Source organism: Ursus arctos, unplaced genomic scaffold (genome assembly GCF_023065955.2).
Source record: "Ursus arctos isolate Adak ecotype North America unplaced genomic scaffold, UrsArc2.0 scaffold_14, whole genome shotgun sequence".
Taxonomy (NCBI): Eukaryota; Metazoa; Chordata; class Mammalia; order Carnivora; family Ursidae; genus Ursus; species Ursus arctos.
This window is the reverse complement of record NW_026622808.1, coordinates 35,689,575-35,709,250: the sequence shown is the minus strand read 5'-3', so window position 1 is coordinate 35,709,250 and position 19,676 is coordinate 35,689,575. Positions and strand designations below refer to the sequence as shown.

The window sequence follows — 19,676 nt, the reverse complement described above, 5'->3', positions numbered from 1 at the left end:
CTGTGACCTTTTCAGACCCTCCCTGGTTTCTCTGTTTATATCTCTCTTGGTGGATTCATCCACATTTAGATTTCATCTACCCCTTGTGCCCTCCTAAACCTTTCTGCTAAGCTTTACATCCACATGTCCTTTGCTGTCTGGACCTCCAGTTTGGATTCCTCACTGGCCCCTCAAAAGCTACAGGTCCCAGACAACCCACAACCCCTCACTCTACCCCAAAGCTGCTGCTCCTCCAGTAGGCCTGTCTGCCGAGGTCTCTTTCTTTACGTTCCTCTTCAGTGATGGTGTTTGTTTTGTCCCCCGGCAGCTCTCTTGCGGAACTCGGAGTCTTCTTGAATTACCAGCCTCTGACTTAAGAATTATTCGTGCAGTTCTGACTCCTTGGCTTTGAAACATTTTGAAAGCTAAGGAACCCTTTGTTCAAATGACATCTTTCTAGGAAGCCCAATATGTAGCATAAATAAAACTAGAGGTCTCCGGGGGGAAGGGAGTGAAGGGCCAGTGTACCGTCCTGCCCTTAGCCAGCCCTTGGTGCTGTCCTCCTCCTCCTCCTTGAGGCAGATTTGGCATCTGGCCCCTGGACTCTGTACACGGAGCTCCCGGAGTTACTGCCAGTACTGTCCTCAGGGCACTCTGTGTATTTGAAAATCGCTTTATCTGTTCTGCACCCCACCTCTTCCCCATTAGTTTTCCTTTGGAAATTTTTAATTGTGACTGATAAACATAAAATTAGTGTCAGTGATGAATCTTGCCAAGGAAAAGGAAAGCCACTTTGGAAAGTGAAACTGGGTATTGAAAAGAGCCAGCTCCATTAAATGCTGAAAACTTCAGAAGTGCCCAAGGGCTCCTTCCAAAGTTTACGTCTCTTCTGACTATACCTTTCTGTCTTTAAAGCTGCATTTTTATAACATGAACATTCAAGATAAGCTTAGTTTAATTTTATGTTTTTGTTTTGTCCCTTTACCAGCACAGCAGGTTTATTCAAGCCATAATGTAACTAAAACGTTAAATATTTGCAGTGAAAAATACAAACCTTGTTCTGTTGACTCCAAATGGTCCCCCTGCCCCCATCTTCCCTGCTGTCTGGTCCATCCGACACACTGTGGCCAGATAGGGCTTTCTCAACAAAGGCGATTGTATCATGTAAAACTTCACTGCCAGTAGGGTAAAGTCCAGACTCCTAAGGAAAGCATGCAGAATCCTCAAAGAGCTCCCCTTCAGCGACCCGTCCCACTCACCTCCCTCTCTCACACCGACACCCTGCTCTTCTGTGGATCCTTTTCCCTGGAGGTCCCTTTGTCTCGAGTGTCCTTCCACTAACACGGTCCTTGCGAAATGTCAATCTTCCATGTACCACTTTCACACTTTTTGCCATATTTGATTACCGCCAATCATTCTTGTAATATTTAACAAATTGACTTTTAAAAATTGGACTTTTTTTTTTTTAAAGATTTTATTTATTTATTTGAGAGAGAGTGCGCGCGGGGCGGAGGGGCAAAGAGAGACGGAGAGGCAGACTTCTTAGCAGGGAGCCCGACCACGACCACGCAGGCACCATTCCCGGACCCCAAGATCATGACCTGAGCTGAAGGTAGACGCTTGACCAACTGAGCCACCCAGGCGCCCCTAAAAATTGGGCTTTTAACTTAAAAGTATTATCACATTTAGAAATGAAAAATAATGAAATACAAATAATAGTAAATCTAATCAGTTTATTAAAATACATTCCTTCAGTAAGATTTTCAACATAGCCCCTTTTTCGTATTTAAAAATTTTTTAAACTGTATACCTGATGATAGATGATATTAAGGAATTGTTGATTTTTTTTTTTCTTTTTTTTAGGTGTGCTAATGGTGTTGTGATTATATAGGAGAATGCCCTTATTCCTGGGGGACAGCAGCTGAAGAATTTAGAGGTGAGATGTCATGATGTCTCCAACACCTCCAAATAGCTGAGGAGGTGTACGTATATGCCCGTGTATATACACAGATAAGGCTAGTCAGGAAATTGTTAATCATTTTTGAATCTAAATGGAGAATATTTGGAATTTTTTCTATATCTCTGTTTGAAAACGTTGACAAAGGCTGTTTTTTTGGGGGGGGCATAAAAATGGCTGCAAGAAAGTTGGCATTCAAAAAAGTCTTTAACCCCAGCTCATGATGGGTAACACACACACACACAGCACAGGCCCACTTGTTGAAGTGATGTGTAGACTGCCACATTTTCAGTATGGTGGAAACACCAGATAATTAAAGTTCTTTTTAAAAGATTATTAATTTTAAAGTTGCGGTATGGTTGACATAAAACATTATATTGGTTTCAGGTGTGCAGCATAATGATTCAGTATTTGTATATATTGGGGGATGGCCACCGCGATAAGTCTAGTTAACATCCCTCACCACACACAGTTAACAAAGCTTTTTTTTTCTTGTGATGAGAACTTTTTTTAAGATTTACTCTTTTAGCAAATATGCAATACAGTGTTATTAACTGTAGTTGCTGTGCTGTATGTTAATCTCTAGGACTTTATTTTAGAACTGGAAGTTTGTGCTTTTGAAGTTCTTAATAAAATTGTATTTAACCAATACCTGTGAAGTTGCAAGTTTTATATGTTAACTTTTTTCCCTGTTGCACCATAAAATTCTACATAATATACTTTAAAAGGAAGAGTCTTTGTGGCCCCTACATTTTCTTGTGTCCCACCAGTGGCTTGGGTGTTGCACAGAGGGGAATGCACTGAGGAAACCCCTGCTTGCCCTTTACGGGACTCTGACTCTGGTCTTCTGTGAGGTCTTCCTTCCTGGACTCTTCTAGGCCAGGTTTACTACCCTTCGTCCTGGGTGCTCACTGGCATTCTACGTATTCCACTCTTATAAATGTTACAGCTGTAATTTTTGGTTCAGTGTTTCTCATCTCTACCAGACTGTGAGCTCAAGGTCAGGGACCCTGCGTGCAGTACCTTGCACACAGCCTAGCAGAGAGTAGAGAGTAGATCAACTCCGGCCGATGAAGGCAGAAGCAGTATTGCGGCACCGAGGTTTATAACGCTCTTTCTACTTGAAGATGTACCGTGTTCTGAACAAGAAGCTATTACGTTTGATCAGATTCCCTCGTGTCACTCCCAGGCTTAGAGCCTGCCAGTGACTTTCCGTAGTCATTAGAATAAAATCCAAACTCCTTTTGTGGCCTATAATGCCCTTTGTGATTTGTCCCCTGCCATCTCTGCCACTTTTCCATCACTGTCCCACAGTACAGCCACATGTGTTCTCTGTCCCTCCAAGCACACCACGTTTGTTAGAATTCGTTCATTTTCATTTAGGGGGTTCAGCTCAGTGATGAAACTTTCCCTAAACATCCTTACCTCCACTCCAGGTACTACTTTCTCGTTACTGTTGTTTTTCTTTGTGGCACTTATCACTATATGAAATTATCTTATTTTCAGCTCATTTTAAGATTTAAATTTAAAAATTTTAATTTATTATATATGCTTGAAGCCACACTGTAGAGAATATTAAAATCAACTACGAGGATGTTTTTCCTTATTGTTACTTGTGACAGAACTAGACAATGTCCTGATGCAGTGTTGTGTTTACTCTCATAAACTTCATGAAGATAGGAACTGAGTCTTTTTTTATTAAATTTTAAATTTTAATTCCAGTATAGTTAACAGAGTGTTATATTAGTTTCAGGTGTACAGTACAGCGATTCAGCACTTCCACACATTACCTGGTGTTCGTCACAAGAAGTGCCCTCCTTAATGCCTGTCACCTGTTTCACGCCTCCCCCCCACCCACCTCCCCTCTGGTAACCATCAGTGTGTTCTCAGTAGTTAAGAGTCTGTTTCTTGGTTTGCTTTCTTTCTCTCTCTTTTTTTCCCATTTGCTTGTTTGTTTCTTAAATTCCACATATGAGTGAAATCATATAGTATTTGTCTTTCTCTGGCTAATTTAACTTAGCATAATATTCTCTAGCTCCAATCGTGTGGTAAATGGCAAGATTTCCTTCTTTTTGTAGCTGAATAATATTCCTCTGTATGTATACATCACATCTTCTTTTGCATTCATCTATCAGTGGACACTTGAGCTGCTTCCATAATTTGGCTATTGTAAATAGTGCTGCAGTCACATAGGGGTGCATGTATCTGGGTTTTTGGGGTTTTTTTTTTCCCTTTCCTCCCTCCCTCTCTTTTCTTTTCTTTTCTTTTCTTTTCTTTTCATTTCATTTCATTTCATTTCATTTCACTTATTTGAGAGAGAGACAGCACAAGCAGGGGAAGTGGGAGAGGGAGAAGCGGACTCCCTGCTGAGCAAGGAGCCTGATGTGGGGCTGGATCCCAGGACCCTGGGATCATGACCTGAGCCAAAGGCAGACCTTTAACCGACTGAGCCACCCAGGCGTCCCGCATGTATCTGTTTCACTTAATGTTTTTGTATTTTTTTGGGTAAATACCCACTAGTGCAATTGCTGGATTGTAGGGTAGTTTTATTTTTAACATTTTGAGGCCCTTCCATGCTGTCTCCCGCAGTGGCTGTACCAGTTGGCATTCCCACCAACAGCACACAAGCAGGAACTGGGTGTGTCTTAATCAGCATGGCATGCCTGGTACTGAGAACAGTGCATGGTAAATACATACATGTTAAGTGGAGATGTGAATAAACAACCAACTTGTAAATGATCTAAGAAGTAATTTTTCCCCCTAAGTCTGGAGATTTTTGTACAGTGTTATAGTTCTGGATGTTCAGAAATTTTTTTATGAGAAGTCAATATTTTGTCATATTTTGCTGCTTGGAGTGTGTTAGTTAATGTTTTAGGTTAGCAAAATTTCTTTTCTTCATTTTCATTAGCATATTAACTTATATCATTTTTTCCAAGAAATGTGTACATTTATAGATCTTCAAGAAATATTTTTGTTATTAAGAATCCAGTTGAAGGGCACTAGCCCCATCGTTTGCTTCACTTTGCATGGTGGTAGTTGCAGAGACTCCTGTCAGCAGTGTAGTTTTATGTGGGTGTGGGCGGCAGCGCTCGCCACTTCATTTGCCCAGGTGTGACCGGGGAGAGCCTGTGACTCGCAGGCACATGATGAGCCCCTGCTGAGCTTCGGAATCAGATCCAGTGGATCCACTGATTCAATAATCAGTGCTCTGGGGTCCCTGAGACCAGGGAAGGCATCCACAGAGGTTGGACATGCTTACTTAGGCTTTGCCTGCAACACCCCTCCCCAATCCTGTTTGGAAATGGAGAAGTTTTAGGAATTTTGAAGCTTTGGGGGGAACCCTTTAGTTTATTACTGAAGTGACTTTTGGCTCGGGAGAGTTTAGGAAATTTGTACTCTTCAGTAATTCTAAAGTTCTTTGTTAGTTTAGGGACAAGGAGATCTTAGGTGAAACTTTCCTCGTAAGATATGGTTAGAACACAATATTAACATATGAAATGTAACCGAACTTTAGTTATGGATTTATTAGTATATTTGAATCATTTAAACTTTGGTTATAACAGAAGGAAACATTTAAGAGATTTTTGCATCTTGGTTCGAGAAGCAAGTGCAATTTTTTTTTTTTTTTTTACCATTATGGCAAGAAATTGAAAGTTATCGTGGCTTTGAAGAAGGAGGGTAGAGTGGACCTCTCTATATCCACCCTTGTTTAAATAAATTCAGATATTTGCCACAAAGAATTTAGCAATAGATAAGAAAGGTAAGATTGCTTTTAAGAGGCAACACTTTTTCTTTCGTTGCTTTAATTTTGTCATAATCACAGACTTACATACTTCTTAATTTTTTTTTTAACAGGGATATGTGTACGTAGTAAAGTGTTTTCAAATTGTGAAAAAGAGTGTACTCCTTTACTGAGACCCCCCAGTCTCTCAGTCCCTTCTATAGGTCACTGTTACTGCTAGTTTTTTTTTTTCTCCAGAAAAATTCTATTTGTATAAAAACATAAATTTCCCCACCCACTTAAAAAAAACAATTGGTAGTACTCTTTTCGTTTAAAATACCTTAGATATATCCAAGTACACAAAGCTCAGCCTCATTCTTTTAATGATTGCCTAGGAGTCTGTTATATGGATGCACTTTGTTTTTTTCTTTCTTTTTTTTAAAGTAGGCTGGGGCTTGAACTCACGACCCTGAGATCAAAGGTCACATGCTCTACCTTAGTAGGTAGGTGCCAGGTGCCCCCAGGATGCACCTTAATTTATTCAGTCAGTTTTCTGTTTGTGTATTGGGTTATTTCCAGTTTTTTAATGCTACAACAGTGTCATGGAAATGATACTGAATGATAACTGCATGTGCTTGAATTAAGACGAGCTTTTTAATACTTGAAGTTTTTTTCTGAGTTAGTGTATTTGTAGAGACCATTCTCCAACCACTCCCTGTCCCCCAGATGCAGAGAAGAGAGGAAGTGGGTGCAGTAGAGTCAGGGGAGTCGGAGGTAGAGTCACGCAGAGGCCTGCTGCCTGCCTCGCCACTCTCTCCCCTTCCCCTGCAGGCATGTTCCTGAAACGTCTGCAGATGTCCCTAGACGACTGAGGTGTGCACCAGGCCTTGGAAGCCCAAGCCCTGAGTGCATGCTGCTTGTCCCAAATGTAGATAATTTGTTTTGTGCTTTGGCTTTGAGAAGATGGCAGAACCATGGATTGGCTAACAAATCATATCACTTTCTGGAAATTTTTTTGTGTTCTTTTGCTCGTTTGGCAGATATGTAGCTAAGTTAAAAAATAAAAACCAGTTGATTTTTATTTTAGCTACTTGGTAAGGAATTTTAAACATCGTGCTGTGGTTGCAGTGCAGTGATTTCTGAAGAAACTGAATTTGGAATTTTGATGCATTCTGTCGTTGAACCCTACAGTGTTCTGTATCTCAGTAGTCCAAGTTCTTAGTTATTCCCCTTTATTGGAAGAACTTCAGAACACTGCTCAGAGCATGTATTCTTATCCCTGTCAGTGTCTCCTCTGTGTACCACTGTCGCTTCCAGAATGCTTTCCTCAAAACACGGGACAGTTCACGGTACTGTATTCTTTTTCTTTGTGGTCATCTGTTCCTAACCTGTGACCCTTACTGTGTGCTCAGAGGACACGCACATGGAGCCGAGCAGTCTGTGAGCAGCAGTGCTCTTTTCTGCAGGGCCCCTTAGCCGCTGAGGGTGCTGCTGGCTGTGCCTGAGCCAAGGGTGTCCACTCTGCTGGGGCCTTCTCTCTGCTGCTTACTCTGTGTTCTGGGGAGTAGTTTGGACCGTGGAGGCAGGCAAAAGGATGTGACTGGTAGACTTGGGCTTGTGGTGAAGAAGGTGTCACACAGTATCACACACTGTGTCAGAAAGCAGGTTTTATGGTTTGATAAGGTGCTTTCAAGAAGGGACACGAGAAGAAGTATAGAAACCAGCAGGCAGTTAGGGTTAGTCAGATTCTTCATCTTGTGAAAGGCTTTATAAGACCACAGGCCAGCCCGGCTCGGCGGACCATTCAGTGTCGAAGAACAGGTAGAAGCAGCAGTGGCTTGAAGGCGTGTTTTCACTTTCAGAATTTGAAGGGCAAGCCTGTGGATAATGCCTGACATGCATATACAGGGACTCTGCTTCAGTGACTTCTCAGACTCTCCCACTCCTTCTTCTGAGAAGGGTGCTGCTGAGCAGGGCAGGTCAGAGGTCCTGACTCGAGGCAGGTGGTAGGCACTGGATTTCTTTCTCTTGTGCAAGTGGCAGCACCCTTCCCTGGGGGCAGCAGTGTTACTGCCGCATTAGAAGGTTTGTATTTTTTTTCTCAATAATGAATTGGAGGGCTCATGATCTGATACCACAGAAATCCATTTAGCAAACGCTAAATAGCTGTGAAGGGAAGCACTGGTGCCAGGGGTTTGAGGAAGGCAGAGGGGAGCGAGCTCCCCGCCCTGGAGAAGCTTACAGTACTGTGGTAAGACAGGCCGCAGAATCGCCCCTGTGTAAGCGCCCGTCAGAAAGGTACACAGTACCAGCTGTGGAAGATGTTTTGACGGGAGTGTGGGAAGGGGCTATATCTTGTAGGGTATTGTTTTGGGAAATAATTTTTGTGGAATAGTTTTTGTCAGAGTAAAGTTCAGGGAGTGACTGATCGGTGAATACTTGTATTGTTAGTGTATTGTTAGCGTAAGACTTTCTAATAAGCTAAGTTATTGTGGTTTTTAATGGAGAAAAGGTCCAGTGTAAAATAAGAAAATAACCCTGAACTTCTTCCTTTTTGCAAATCCCTTTCCAGTCCTTTATCTTTTGTGCTCCTTCCTCATAAAGCTGTTTAAACCTGGTGGGGTTCCTTCCAGCTCTTTCTCTTTGAGAGTAGTGGAGGAAGCAGAGAGCTAGCTCTAAATGGGCTGTTCACATCTGGAACTAGGGCCCTGGGGACCTACCTGGAGCTGGAGGAGTGTGTGGTAGTCAGGACACGGGGATGGAGGGAAAATGTTCGATCTCTGGCCATGAGCATGCAGCTTGGCAAGAATTATAGTATATCCTCAGAGGGCCCCAGACTTTTACTTATGTTATCTGTTGAGCTCCCATATTTGCTGTTTGATTGCTGAGGGAGCTTATTATGTTGAGTCCTTACATGTGAGTCATTTGCAGTTTTGATTTATGGTTCTCTCTTTTTGTGAATCTTTCCTTTCCAATACAGATTAACCTTAACCTTTTTTTGTTAATTTTTAAAAATAGACTAGTTTTGGTAGCATGGTAGTAAAGGAACTAGAAACGTAAGTTTATGTCAAGCCTACTGGAGAATTTTTGGTGGGGTAGGCTGTAGAAGAAGTGAAGTGCCCTTTTATTAAAGCTTATTATTTTCCTAGTCGTACTTTTAAGTTGTTATTTGCGAAGTAAATACTACCTTGGCAATTTGCTTTTTTTTTTTTTTTTAAAGTAGGCTCCTTGCCCAGTGTGGAGCCCAATGTGGGGCTTGAACTCATGACTTTGAGATCGAGACCTGAGCTGAGATCAGGAGTTGGACGCTTCACCGACTGAGCCATCCAGGCGCCCCGGCAATTTGCTCTTTTATGTGCTGATACTTATAATGTTAATGGTCAGAAAGTTAATTTCTCTTTAAGTAATTTTAAACGTTATGCTTTCTTAGAAGCGATGAATTGCATTTTGGGGCAGAACTGTTTCTAAAGGACGGACTGCACACGTATCACCTCTGCAGACATCCGTTGGGGGCAGGCTTTGTCCCCCAACACGGCCCAACAGCCGGAACAAGCAAAACCCATTTCTGAGTGTTGCCAGTCGTTGCTACGACGCTGATTGTTTTTCCCTTTCGTTTTTTTCCTGGTCTCGCTTTTGTTTATGGACAGTTCCTAGCTCTTTCCCAGTCTCGTGAGGAGTGGACCCCATTAGCTGGGAGGGAGACGAGTGGAGATTGTCAGGGCTCCACACTGGTGGCAGCCATTAGCAAATCCCAGCATTATTTGGGGCTGGACATCCGACATCAGGTTCTTTTGAGTTATCGAAGTTATCAGAATTATCAAGAAAAACTTAAAGTTTGTTCAGGATGCTCACTCTTACAGAGATAAGGAAGTAAAAATATATTTCAGAAATATTTCCATCCACTGTTAAGATACGTTCTGATGCTTGAAGGACCAAGCTTCGTTTATATCTGGGCATTATTACCTTCATCTAAAATGAAGAGAAGGGGACTATCAGATTCCTTCTAGGTATAAAATTCCTCATTGCTCTCTAGAAAATTTACATATGATAATTTTCCTCTTAGAAATATAGTTAATAAAGTAATATTTTATCTTCAATCTGATCAGCTAAATAAAAACTGAATTTCTAGATACTATAAATTCGATATTTCTATATTCTTTACTATTTTTATAACCCTGGCATATGTTATACATTAGTTTTTTCCTATATTGACTATTACAGAATGTTAATTTGCAATTATTTAATTTTCCTTGGCTAACGCCATTGTATTCTCACTGGTAGGAGTCCTATAGAAGTTTCTATTGATGTGAATTCCAGGAAGGTTCCGGGACCAGCCCCCGACTTTGTAAGACCATGTAGGAGTTGACAGTGTATTCAGGATTTGCTCAGCATCCTCACTGTCACCAGTTGGCCCTCGATAACATCCAGTCTTGTTTGGGTGGGTCCCCTTCCTTCTGCCCTTGCCCCCTCCAGTCTGCCATTGACCGGTGGGGTCCTGTTGACAGGTGAGTCATAGGGTGTCACTCCTCTGCTCAGAATCTGCTGCTGAGCTAACGTCTTTATTGTCCTTATTGTATCCCGCAAGGCTCCCATGGCTTAGCCTCCCCACCTCTCAGCCCTCCTCCCCTTCTCTGTTCGGGCCACAGAGGACTCCTGCTTTCCTCCAGCATGGAAGAGTCTCCTTCCACGTTGTTGCCTCTGCCTGGAATGCTCTTCCTGTACATACGTGTACACTGGCTCCCTCATTTCCTTCATCTCTTTTTCCAAAAATCACCTCAGTGACCTGCATATCTAAAATTTCAGCCCTCTTCCAACATTTCACATCCCTGCCCCTGCTTAGTTTTTTTTTTTTTCCTCAGCATTATCTAACACTGTGCATTTTATTTCTCTGTTTGTGTATTATCTCTCTCTTCCACTAGAATGTTAGCTCTTTGAGGAGAGGGATTTTTGTCTGTGTTGTTTATGACTCTGTCTCTAACACTTATAACAGGGTCTGGCTGATGGTAGGTGCACAGTAAAAATTTGTTGAATGAGTGAATGAATGAATATTTCACAGCACAGAAATAGCATAGATTCACCCTGGTCTGTGAATTATATAAATTCTGAATTTGGTGGACTGTCAGTCAGTGTCTAGCTGGGAAACCACCCCAGGTGCTTCAGTCAAAAAGGGGTCTAGTTCGGGGCGCCTGGGTGGCTCAGTCAGTTAAGCATCCCAACTCTTGATCTCAGCTCAGGTCTTGATCTCAGGGTACCCAAAAAGAGGGGGCTATGATTCTAGGAATTAGATACAAAAGGAAGGGTTGGAGGAGCAAATGGGGAATGTGGTATTCCTCAGAGCCCACACATCCCCATTTGCACCAGTGCTGCTGGAGTTCATCCTGCCAGGGCTGCCGCTAGAGCCTCACGGGAGCCCAGCTACCAGGGGCTTGGGAATGTAGATTTCAGGCCCGATGAATCAGGGACAGTCTAGAAGGGTAGGTGTGGGGCTAAGTACTGACATAAACTGTCCAGCACAGGGGATATTTATTTAATTCATTTGGGGGAGATAAACTTAGATGTAGGACAAACTAAATTGAGTCGTTTGTGCCGTGATGCCAAATTAATAGCACAGGGTGAGATCTGAGATCATGCGTGAAACATTAGCAAGCTAAGAATTAAATCCCAGCTTAGCCCAGTCACATCCATGTGTTGAACCACAAAACTGAACTCAGCCTCTAGAGATGGAACATGACAGGAAACATATCTTCACTGTGGCCATGATCTCTTAGCGTGATTAAGTGCTCATTTCCGTGAGTTCAGTAAATCTGTGTTTAGGCCCAATTGTGTCCTAGATTAGATCTCTGTCACCTAAAGGATCATACTGGCTTCTCCTAATCTGATTACAGAGTCGTTACTCAGATTTCTGCTGTCATTTACAGGCCTAGGATGTGACAGGCTTGTATTTATGGTACCTCTGACCAAGTGTTCCTTTCTCTGCTGCTGAGATCATCCCCGGCTCCCCCACTCCCCCAAGATGAATTGCCAGTATCTTGTGTCTCCTCTTCTCCCTTCCTTTCTCTTCTGACTTTATGAACAAGGGCAGCAAAGTCTAAATATACTTGATTGCTAACCATATTCATGTTCAGTACTCATCAATATTTATGACATCGATCTATCAATAATAAGCTTATTTTTATTAGGGATGACAGCCTTTTTAATCTCTCATGATGCAGAGGGAGAAAATAGTGGAAATGGTTGGAATTGGTGGGACCCTGTTTCCTTTGCCCCTTTCCTCACTTCGTAGGCCCCAGTTAAAACTGGCCCAGGGATCTGGGTGAGGGTATGTTTCTTGGATGCGAAGTATGTCATTGATAGACCAAGAAACTACCCCACCCCCAAGAAAATGAAATCCTGTGCAGTGATTGTATTTATAGATTTAGAATTCTACCATGATTTCTTTTTACAATTATTTATTTATTTATTTATTTACTTATTTGACAGAGAGTGTGAATGAGCACAAGCATGGGGTAGGGGCAGAAGGAGAGGGAGAAGCAGACTCCTCGCTGAGCAGGGAGCCCACCACAGGGCTCGATTCCAGGACCCTGAGATCATGACATGAGGTGAAAGGAAGATGCTTAACTGATTGAGCCACCCAGGCGCCCCTACCATGATTTATTTTTTATGAAATTCACATTCTTTTTTCCTTAAAACCTGAAATTCTAAGGGCTGTTAATGTTAAAAAGTCTCTTCAGAAGGTAATTTACCATGTTTTTGATGAATTAAAGAATTTATGTTCAAGTACCAGCTTATTCCTCGGTTATTTTGGATTTCTGTAATGCTGATTACGTTTATTTAAGGGTGATCCTATGCTACTTGTAAACATAAATTAATGGATCTTTCATGTGCTGGTTTGGATCCATCTCATTATGTTCATGGATTTACTTGTAAGGATGTAATCGATTTCTTAAAACTGCACCTAGCTGTAGTCCCTTAATTTTCTAATAGGATTTAAAAATTATTTTCTTCATCTAAACAAACTGAAAATAAATATCTATTATTTTTATTTTCCCATATGCCAGAGTAATTTCTACAGCAAAAAAAATGAACTGCCAGAGCAGCTTAGATTCTTCTGTTCTTTGTGCCACTGAATAAATGAGGGCTTAATACTTGCGTTTTTACTACTGACAGCCGTAACATTTTATTTAATGCTATAGAAAAGGAATCCTTGAGAGGAGGAACTGTACTGGGGAGGGGGGGATGGCCCCTGGTGTATTTGCCTTTTTAGTCTTCTGAAAGTCCCTTTCTGAATTTGAAACACCACGTTAGAGAGAAATATTACCTCATCAAAATTCTATGAGCAAAATGTTCTGTTTGAATTTAAGCAAAAACCATTTCTTTTTCTGTTTTGCATACTTCCACTACCTCTCCCTTTTATTTTTTTTATTTTTTATTTTTTTAATGATTTTTTATTATGTTAGTCACCATACAGTACATCCCCGGTTTCCGATGTAAGGCTTGATGATTCATTAGTTGTGTATAACACCCAGTGCACCATGCAATACGTGCCCTCCTTACTACCCATCACCGGTCTATCCCATTCCCCCACCCCCCTCCCCTCTGAGGCCCTCAGTTTGTTTCTCATAGTCCATAGTCTCTCATGTTTCATTCCCATAGTTTGTTTCTCATAGTCCATAGTCTCTCATGTTTCATTCCCCCTTCTGATTACCCCCCCTTTCTTTATCCCTTTCTTCCCCTACCGATCATCCTAGTTCTTATGTTCCATAGATGAGAGAAATCATATGATAGTTGTCTTTCTCTGCTTGACTTATTTCACTTAGCATTATCTCCTCCAGTGCCGTCCATGTTGCAGCAAATGTTGAGAACTCGTTCTTTCTGATGGCTGAGTAATATTCCATTGTATGTATGGACCACAACTTCTTTTTTTTTTTTTTTTTTTTTTAATTTATTTATTTTTTTAATGATTTTTTATTATATTATGTTAGTCACCATACAGTACATCCCCGGTTTCCGATGTAAGGCTCGATGATTCATTAGTTGTGTATAACACCCAGTGCACCATGCAATACGTGCCCTCCTTACTACCCATCACCGGTCTATCCCATTCCCCCACCCCCCTCCCCTCTGAAGTCCTCAGTTTGTTTCTCATAGTCCATAGTCTCTCATGTTTCATTCCCCCTTCTGATTACCCCCCCCTTTCTTTATCCCTTTCTTCCCCTACTGATCATCCTAGTTCTTATGTTCCATAGATGAGAGAAATCATATGATAGTTGTCTTTCTCTGCTTGACTTATTTCACTTAGCATTATCTCCTCCAGTGCTGTCCATGTTGTAGCAAATGTTGAGAACTCGTTCTTTCTGATAGCTGAGTAATATTCCATTGTATATATGGACCACAACTTCTTAATCCAGTCATCTGTTGAAGGGCATCTCGGCTCCTTCCACGATTTAGCTATTGTGGACATTGCTGCTATGAACATTGGGGTGCATATGGCCCTTCTCTTCACTACGTCTGTATCTTTGGGGTAAATACCCAGTAGTGCAATGGCTGGATCATAGGGTAGCTCAATTTTTAACTTTTTAAGGGACCTCCACACTGTTTTCCAGAGTGGCTGTACCAACTTGCATTCCCACCAACAATGTAGGAGGGATCCCCTTTCTCCACATCCTCTCCAACAATTGTTGTTTCTTGCCTTGTCTATTTTTGCCATTCTAACTGGCGTAAGGTTGGACCACAACTTCTTAATCCAGTCATCTGTTGAAGGGCATCTCGGCTCCTTCCACGATTTAGCTATTGTGGACAATGCTGCTATGAACATTGGGGTGCATATGGCCCTTCTCTTCACTACGTCTGTATCTTTGGGGTAAATACCCAGTAGTGCAATGGCTGGGTCATCTACCTCTCCCTTTTAAATGATTTTATTCCTACCCTGAAGTTGCTCTGTTTTTGATCTGTGGTTATTGGAGGCTCTCCTAGGAAGGTGCTGGGCTGATGGTGCTGGGGCTGGGAGGCTGTGACCAGAGCAGGTGAGGGGGGCAGTCCTTGTTTTTCCTGGGCCCTCAGATGCTCCCAAGGAGCTGATGTCTTAGGAAAACACCTTTAGAAACTATTACACGTTCATTTAAATTAAATTTCCAAGTGGGGTGCACTTGAGCCAGGAAAATATCTGTGACTCAGACACCGTTACTCTTTTTTTTTTTTTTTTTTAATGATTTTTTATTATATTATGTTAGTCACCATACAGTACATCCCCGGTTTCCGATGTAAGGCTCAATGATTCATTAGTTGTGTATAACACCCAGTGCACCATGCAATATGTGCCCTCCTTACTACCCATCACCGGTCTATCCCATTCCCCCACCTCCCTCCCCTCTGAAGTCCTCAGTTTGTTTCTCATAGTCCATAGTCTCTCATGTTTCATTCCCCCTTCTGATTACCCCCCCTTTCTTTATCCCTTTCTTCCCCTACCGATCATCCTAGTTCTTATGTTCCATAGATGAGAGAAATCATATGATAGTTGTCTTTCTCTGCTTGACTTATTTCACTTAGCATTATCTCCTCCAGTGCCGTCCATGTTGCAGCAAATGTTGAGAACTCGTTCTTTCTGATGGCTGAGTAATATTCCATTGTATGTATGGACCACAACTTCTTAATCCAGTCATCTGTTGAAGGGCATCTCGGCTCCTTCCACAATTTAGCTATTGTGGACATTGCTGCTATGAACATTGGGGTGCATATGGCCCTTCTCTTCACTACGTCTGTATCTTTGGGGTAAATACCCAGTAGTGCAATGGCTGGATCATAGGGTAGCTCAATTTTTAACTTTTTAAGGGACCTCCACACTGTTTTCCAGAGTGGCTGTACCAACTTGCATTCCCACCAACAATGTAGGAGGGATCCCCTTTCTCCACATCCTCTCCAACAATTGTTGTTTCTTGCCTTGTCTATTTTTGCCATTCTAACTGGCGTAAGGTGGTATCTCAGTGTGGTTTTGATTTGAATTTCCCTGATGGCTAATGATTTTGAACATTTTTTCATGTGTCTGTTAGCCATTTGTATGTCTTCATTGGAAAAGTGTCTGTTCATATCTTCTGCCCATTTTTTGATTTATTTGTTTCTCGTGTATTGAGTTTGAGAAGTTCTTTGTAGATCTTGGATACCAGTCCTTTATCTGTAGTGTCATTTGCAAATATATTCTCCCATTCCGTGGGCTGCCTCTTAGTTTTTCTGACTGTTTCCTTGGCTGTGCAGAAACTTTTAATCTTGATGAAGTCCCATAAATTCATTTTATCTTTTGTTTCTCTTGCCTTTGGGGATGTGTCATGAAAAAGGTTGCTTTGGCCGATGTCGTAGAGGTTGTTGCCTATGTTCTCCTCTAGAATTTTGATGGATTCCTGTCTCACATCGAGGTCTTTCATCCATTTGGAGTTTATTTTTGTGTATGGTGTGAGATAGTGGTCAAGTTTCATTCTCTTGCATGTAGCTGTCCAATTTTCCCAGCACCATTTATTGAAGAGACTGTCTTTTTCCCACCGGATGTTTTTTCCTGCTTTATCAAATATTAGTTGCCCAAAGAGCCGAGGGTCCATTTCTGGGCTCTCTATTCTGTTCCATTGGTCTATGTGTCTGTTTTTGTGCCAGTACCATGCTGTCTTTGTGATCACAGCTTTGTAGTACAGCTCGAAATCTGGCATTGTGATGCCCCCAGCTTTGTTTTTCCTTTTCAACAGTTCCTTGGAGATTCGGGGCCTTTTCTGTTTCCATACAAATTTAAGGACTATTTGTTCCAGTTCTTTGAAAAATGTCCTTGGTATTTTGATCGGGATAGCATTGAAAGTGTAGATTGCTCTGGGTAGCATGGACATTTTAACTATGTTAATTCTTCCGATCCATGAGCATGGAATATCTTTCCATCTTTTTATGTCTTCCTCAATGTCTTTCAAGAGTGATTTATAGTTTCTAGAATATAGGTCCTTTACGTCTCTGGTTAAGTTAATTCCAAGGTAACGTATGGTTTTTGGTGCTATTGTAAATGGGATGGATTCCCTAATTTCTCTTTCTTCGGTCTCGTTATTCGTGTATAGAAATGCAACTGATTTCTGAGCATTGATTTTGTATCCTGCCACGTTACTGAATTGCTCTATAACTTCTAATAGTTTGGGAGTGGCTTCTTTTGGGTTTTCCATATAGAGTATCATGTCATCTGCAAAGAGAGACATTTTGACTTCTTCTTTGCCAATTTGAATACCTTTGATCCCTTTTTGTTGTCTGATTGCTGTTGCAAGGACTTCTAGTACTATGTTGAATAATAGTGGCGAGAGTGGGCATCCTTGTCGAGTTCCTGATCTTAAGGGAAAGGCTTCCAGCTTTTCCCCATTGAGAATAATATTTGCAGTAGGCTTTTCATAGATGGCTTTTATGAGATTGAGAAATGTACCTTCTATTCCTACACTCTGAAGGGTTTTAATCAGGAAAGGATGCTGTATTTTGTCAAATGCTTTTTCGGCATCGATTGAGAGGATCATATGGTTCCTGAGTCTTTTCTTGTTGATATGATGTATCACGCTGATTGATTTGCGAATATTGAACCACGCTTGCATCCCAGGTATGAATCCCACTTGATCATGATGGATAATCCTTTTAATGTACTGTTGGATTCTATTAGCAAGTATCTTGTTGAGGATTTTGGCGTCCATGTTCATTAGGGAAATCGGTCTGTAATTCTCCTTTTTGAGGGGGTCTTTGCCTGGTTTGGGGATCAAGGTAATATTGGCCTCATAGAATGAGTTTGGTAGCTTTCCTTCTGTTTCTGTTTTTTGAAATAGCTTTAGGAGAATAGGTATTATTTCTTCTTTGAATGTTTGGTAGAATTCCCCAGGAAAACCGTCCGGGCCTGGAGTTTTGTTATTTGGAAGGTTGTTTATCACTGACTCAATTTCTTCATAATTAATTGGCCTGTTTAAGGAATCAATTTCTTCCGGTTTCAATCTTGGTAGTTTATAGGTTTCCAGGAAGGATTCCATCTCTTCCAGATTGCTTAGTTTATTGGCATATAGCTGTTGATAAAAATTTCTAATAATCCTTCCAATTTCAATGGTGCTCGTCGTGACCTCTCCTTTTTCATTCATAATTTTAATAATCTGGGTCCTTTCTCTTTTCTTTTGGATAAGTCTTGCCAGTGGTCTGTCAATTTTATTGATTCTCTCCAAGAACCAGCTTCTAGTCCTGTTGATCTGCTCTACTGTACTTCTGGTTTCTGCTTGATTGATTTCAGCTCTAAATTTGGTCATCTGCTTCCTCGTGCGTGGATTAGGCCTGTCCCTCTGTTGTTGTTCTAGCTTCTTGACAGACACCGTTACTCTTAACTTCTTCGAGGCATTTGCTTTTATTTATTAACTTCTTACCATGGGACATTTCAAACATACACAAAACGAAGAGATAGTAATGTAATATACCCCCATATACAGATCATGCCACAGTAATGTTCTGTTATTTTAGAGGTATTTTGTAATGAATTTAGGAATGAAACACTTGGATTTTGTATTATCTTTTCTTCTTCTTGGCATTATGTTTTAGGCATATTTTTTTCAATTTACATTACAAGTTTAGGTGGGCCCTGGTAACTTCGGAGACTAGTTGTAAGTGCACTGAGTACGAGATAGGCAGAGTGCTGCTAGAGCAGCGCCTTATGGGTAGGCGAAGTCGTATATAGAGCATCACTGGTAGGCTCAGCTTGCCAGTGAGGAACCTCTGCTTTCACTTACGGGAAGTACAAGTGTAGGTTATAAAATTGGTGGAAGCCAGATAGAGTTTGGAAATGTTTTCTTCCCTTTTCTCTCTCTGTCCTTCCTCCACCCTCGATTTGTCTCTCCTTTCCGCCTACAGATATGCATCAGCTCTGCATGTACAACCCTAACAAGGGGGGAGCCTGCATTGCGGGAGGTTTGGGGGATGGCAGACCGGCCCGGACGTAAACAGAGTCTAGTATTGGTGACGAGTACTTGGCAGGTAGACTGAGTGATATGGCAGAGAGTAAGATGGGGATGTGCTCAATAGGGTGATTAGAAAAAAAAGTGCTGATTTCAGATGTGCAGGGTGAGATACAGGTGTAAGGAGAGCACTTTGGGTAAGGGAGCACACTTGCAGAGGCCCAGAGGTAGAAGAGAATCTGCGGTGAAGTGGGATCCCAGAGAGGGAGTATGAATGGAAGGAAGCTGGGGTGGTGTAAGTAGGGACTAGATCTTGCAGGGCCTTGTAGATCTTGGTAAGGGGTTTGGAGTTTATTATTTAGTAAGCTACTGAAAGGCTTTAAGTAGGATCGTGACAGGATCTGCTTTGCCTTTTAAAAGGTATCTGTCTGCTATTGAAATTTTGTAAAATCTTTAAAAAAAAAAAAAAAGATATCTGTCTGCTCCGTGGAGAATGGATTTCTGGGAGTGAGACAGGAGGTGGTTTGAAGACTCCTGCAGTAGTCCAGGTGGCTCAAATTAGGAGGAAGGCAGCGGGAATGGAAGAAGTGGTTGTGGGGTGAGGTCCATGGGGATAGTAGACTCAATAGGATTTGCTAATGGCTGGGGCGATGGTTGGTATCTGGGCTTGGTTGGTTGTGTAGTACTGAGGTGAGGAAGCCAGGGAGAGTTGAATGGGGAGCAAACTGGGGCTCAGCTTTGGTTGTCTGTGGAACATTGAAGCAGAGATTCTGAGTGGGGACTTGGACATATGTGTCTGGAGCTCAGGGAGCAAATCCTCATAACATCGGTAGTACTCATCGTCATGAATTTGCATGACCTCACCTAGGAAGAGAATGTCGGATGCATGTGGGGGAGAGAAGAGAACTCAGTACTCGCTGCAAGGATGTCCCAGGTTTGGTCAATGTGGTTCTGGAGGAGCCAGCAGACTGAGAAGGACTGGATTGAGGGGAGGAAGGAGAACCAGGAGAGCGTGTCCCAGTTGCTGAGAGAAAAAAACACTTTGAGGACAAGGGGCAGTTTCCTAAGTCGATGGGGGCCTTAGATTGGGTTA

The 19,676-nt window shown here is 41.8% G+C and overlaps 1 protein-coding gene across 13 annotated transcripts in view; it reads left to right on the top strand.

Moving 5' to 3' along the window:
- SFMBT1 (Scm like with four mbt domains 1) overlaps positions 1 to 19,676 on the top strand; it is a 126,477-nt gene that overhangs the window by 9,521 nt on the left and 97,280 nt on the right. For 11 of the 13 annotated variants that reach the window (XM_026501023.4, XM_048226516.2, XM_057311794.1 and 8 more), the window contains one exon: positions 1,843 to 1,915. The exons of the other annotated variants lie outside the window; for them this stretch is intronic. The gene's annotated coding sequence lies outside the window, so the exon portion shown is untranslated. The remainder of the gene's footprint in view (positions 1 to 1,842; positions 1,916 to 19,676) is intronic. 13 annotated transcript variants of the gene reach the window in all.